This window comes from Oncorhynchus kisutch, unplaced genomic scaffold (assembly GCF_002021735.2).
Source record: "Oncorhynchus kisutch isolate 150728-3 unplaced genomic scaffold, Okis_V2 scaffold1273, whole genome shotgun sequence".
NCBI lineage: Eukaryota > Metazoa > Chordata > Actinopteri > Salmoniformes > Salmonidae > Oncorhynchus > Oncorhynchus kisutch.
The window spans coordinates 19,297-24,120 of NW_022263218.1; positions in this window are offsets into that span (position 1 = coordinate 19,297).

Below are 4,824 nucleotides of genomic sequence, written 5' to 3' on the forward strand. Positions count from 1 at the left end.
AGGCAGAGAATCCCAGTGGAAAGAGGGGAACCGGCCAGGCAGAGACAGCAAGGGCGGTTCGTTGCTCCAGAGCCTTTCCGTTCACCTTCCCACTCCTGGGCCAGACTACACTCAATCATATGACCCACTGAAGAGATGAGTCTTCAGTAAAGACTTAAAGGTTGAGACCGAGTTTGCGTCTCTGACATGGGTAGGCAGACCGTTCCATAAAAATGGAGCTCTATAGGAGAAAGCCCTGCCTCCAGCTGTTTGCTTAGAAATTCTAGGGACAATTAGGAGGCCTGCGTCTTGTGACCGTAGCGTACGTATAGGTATGTACGGCAGGACCAAATCAGAGAGATAGGTAGGAGCAAGCCCATGTAATGCTTTGTAGGTTAGCAGTAAAACCTTGAAATCAGCCCTTGCTTTGACAGGAAGCCAGTGTAGAGAGGCTAGCACTGGAGTAATATGATCAAATTTTTTGGTTCTAGTCAGGATTCTAGCAGCCGTATTTAGCACTAACTGAAGTTTATTTAGTGCTTTATCCGGGTAGCCGGAAAATAGAGCATTGCAGTAGTCTAACCTAGAAGTGACAAAAGCATGGATTAATTTTTCTGCATCATTTTTGGACAGAAAGTTTCTGATTTTTGCAATGTTACGTAGATGGAAAAAAGCTGTCCTCGAAATGGTCTTGATATGTTCTTCAAAAGAGAGATCAGGGTCCAGAGTAACGCCGAGGTCCTTCACAGTTTTATTTGAGACGACTGTACAACCATTAAGATTAATTGTCAGATTCAACAGAAGATCTCTTTGTTTCTTGGGACCTAGAACAAGCATCTCTGTTTTGTCCGAGTTTAATAGTAGAAAGTTTGCAGCCATCCACTTCCTTATGTCTGAAACACATGCTTCTAGCGAGGGCAATTTTGGGGCTTCACCATGTTTCATTGAAATGTACAGCTGTGTGTCATCCGCATAGCAGTGAAAGTTTACATTATGTTTTCGAATAACATCCCCAAGAGGTAAAATATATAGTGAAAACAATAGTGGTCCTAAAACGGAACCTTGAGGAACACCGAAATTTACAGTTGATTTGTCAGAGGACAAACCATTCACAGAGACAAATTGATATCTTTCCGACAGATAAGATCTAAACCAGGCCAGAACATGTCCGTGTAGACCAATTTGGGTTTCCAATCTCTCCAAAAGAATGTGGTGATCGATGGTATCAAAAGCAGCACTAAGGTCTAGGAGCACGAGGACAGATGCAGAGCCTCGGTCCGATGCCATTAAAATGTCATTTACCACCTTCACAAGTGCCGTCTCAGTGCTATGATGGGGTCTAAAACCAGACTGAAGCATTTCGTATACATTGTTTGTCTTCAGGAGGCAGTGAGTTGCTGCGCAACAGCCTTCTCTAAAATTTTTGAGAGGAATGGAAGATTCGATATAGGCCGATAGTTTTTTATATTTTCTGGGTCAAGGTTTGGCTTTTTCAAGAGAGGCTTTATTACTGCCACTTTTAGTGAGTTTGGTACACATCCAGTGGATAGAGAGCCGTTTATTATGTTCAACATAGGAGGGCCAAGCACAGGAAGCAGCTCTTTCAGTAGTTTAGTTGGAATAGGGTCCAGTATGCAGCTTGAAGGTTTAGAGGCCATGATTATTTTCATCATTGTGTCAAGAGATATAGTACTAAAACACTTGAGCGTCTCTCTTGATCCTAGGTCCTGGCAGAGTTGTGCAGACTCAGGACAACTGAGGTTTGGAGGAATACGCAGGTTTAAAGAGGAGTCCGTAATTTGCTTTCTAATAATCATAATCTTTTCCTCAAAGAAGTTCATGAATTTATCACTGCTAAAGTGAAAGTCATCCTCTCTTGGGGAATGCTGCTTTTTAGTTAGCTTTGCGACAGTATTAAAAAGGAATTTCGGATTGTTCTTATTTTCCTCAATTAAGTTAGAAAAATAGGATGATCGAGCAGCAGTAAGGGCTCTACGGTACTGCACGGTACCGTCCTTCCAAGCTAGTCGGAAGACTTCCAGTTTGGTGTGGCGCCATTTCCGTTCCAATTTTCTGGAAGCTTGCTTCAGAGCTCGGGTATTTTCTGTGTACCAGGGAGCTAGTTTCTTATGAGACATTTTTTTTGTTTTTAGGGGTGCAACTGCATCTAGGGTATTGCGCAAGGTTAGATTGAGATCCTCAGTTAGGTGGTTAACTGATTTTTGTCCTCTGGCGTCCTTGGGTAGGCAGAGGGAGTCTGGAAGGGCATCAAGGAATCTTTGTGTTGTCTGTGAATTTATAGCACGACTTTTGATGTTCCTTGGTTGGGGTCTAAGCAGATTATTTGTTGCAATTGCAAACGTAATAAAATGGTGGTCCGATAGTCCAGGATTATGAGGAAAAACATTAAGATCCACCACATTTATTCCATGGGACAAAACTAGGTCCAGCGTATGACTGTGACAGTGAGTGGGTCCAGAGACATGTTGGACAAAACCCACTGAGTCGATGATGGCTCTGAAAGCCTTTTGGAGTGGGTCTGTGGACTTTTCCATGTGAATATTAAAGTCACCAAAGATTAGAATATTATCTGCTATGACTACAAGGTCCGATAGGAATTCAGGGAACTCAGTGAGAAACGCTGTATATGGCCCAGGAGGCCTGTAAACAGTAGCTATAAAAAGTGATTGAGTAGGCTGCATAGATTTCATGACTAGAAGCTCAAAAGACGAAAATGTCATTTTTTTTTTTGTAAATTGAAATTAGCTATCGTAAATGTTAGCAACACCTCCGCCTTTGCGGGATGCACGGGGGATATGGTCACTAGTGTAGCCAGGAGGTGAGGCCTCATTTAAAACAGTAAATTCATCAGGCTTAAGCCATGTTTCAGTCAGGCCAATCACATCAAGATTATGATCAGTGATTAGTTCATTGACTATAATTGCCTTTGAAGTAAGGGATCTAACATTAAGTAGCCCTATTTTGAGATGTGAGGTATCATGATCTCTTTCAGTAATGACAGGAATGGAGGTGGTCTTTATCCTAGTGAGATTGCTAAGGCGAACACCGCCATGTTTAGTTTTGCCCAACCTAGGTCGAGGCACAGACACGGTCTCAATGGTGATAGCTGAGCTGACTACACTGACTGTGCTAATGGCAGACTCCACTATGCTGGCAGGCTGGCTAACAGCCTGCTGCCTGGCCTGCACCCTATTTCATTGTGGAGCTAGAGGAGTTAGAGCCCTGTCTATGTTGGTAGATAAGATGAGAGCACCCCTCCAGCTAGGATGGAGTCCGTCACTCCTCAGCAGGTCAGGCTTGGTCCTGTTTGTGGGTGAGTCCCAGAAAGAGGGCCAATTATCTACAAATTCTAACTTTTGGGAGGGGCAGAAAACAGTTTTCAACCAGCGATTGAGTTGTGAGACTCTGCTGTAGAGCTCATCACTCCCCCTAACTGGGAGGGGGCCAGAGACAATTACTCGATGCCGACACATCTTTCTAGCTGATATGCACGCAGAAGCTATGTTGCGCTTAGTGATTTCTGACTGTTTCATCCTAACACCACCACCACCACTACTACTATTAATATTAACACCACCACCACTACTACTATTAATATTAACACCACTACTACTACTACTATTAATATTAACACCACTACTACTATTAATATTAACACCACCACCACTACTACTATTAATATTAACACCACCACCACCACCACCACTATTAATATTAACACCACCACCACTATTAATATTAACACCACTACTACTACTATTAATATTAACACCACCACCACTACTATTAATATTAACACCACCACCACTACTATTAATATTAACACCACTACTACTACTATTAATATTAACACCACTACTACTACTATTAATATTAACACCACCACCACCACTACTATTAATATTAACACCACCACCACTACTATTACTATTAATATTAACACCACCACCACTACTATTACTATTAATATTAACACCACCACCACTACTACTACTATTAATATTAACACCACCACCACTACTATTACTATTAATATTAACACCACTACTACTACTACTATTAATATTAACACCACCACTACTACTACTATTAATATTAACACCACCACTACTATTAATATTAACACCACTACTACTATTAATATTAACACCACCACCACTACTATTAATATTAACACCACCACTACTACTATTAATATTAACACCACCACCACTACTACTACTATTAATATTAACACCACCACCACCACCACTACTACTATTAATATTAACACCACCACCACTACTACTACTATTACCATTAACACCACCACCACTACTATTAATATTAACACCACCACCACTACTACTACTATTAATATTAACACCACCACTACTACTACTATTAATATTAACACCACCACTACTACTACTATTAATATTAACACCACCACCACCACTACTACTATTAATATTAACACCACCACCACTACTACTATTAATATTAACACCACTACTACTACTACTATTAATATTAACACCACCACCACTACTACTATTAATATTAACACCACCACCACTACTACTACTATTACCATTAACACCACCACCACCACCACTACTATTAATATTAACACCACCACCACCACTACTACTACTATTAATATTAACACCACCACTACTACTACTATTAATATTAACACCACCACCACTACTACTATTAATATTAACACCACTACTACTACTACTATTAATATTAACACCACCACCACTACTACTATTAATATTAACACCACCACCACTACTACTACTATTAATATTAACACCACCACCACTACTACTACTA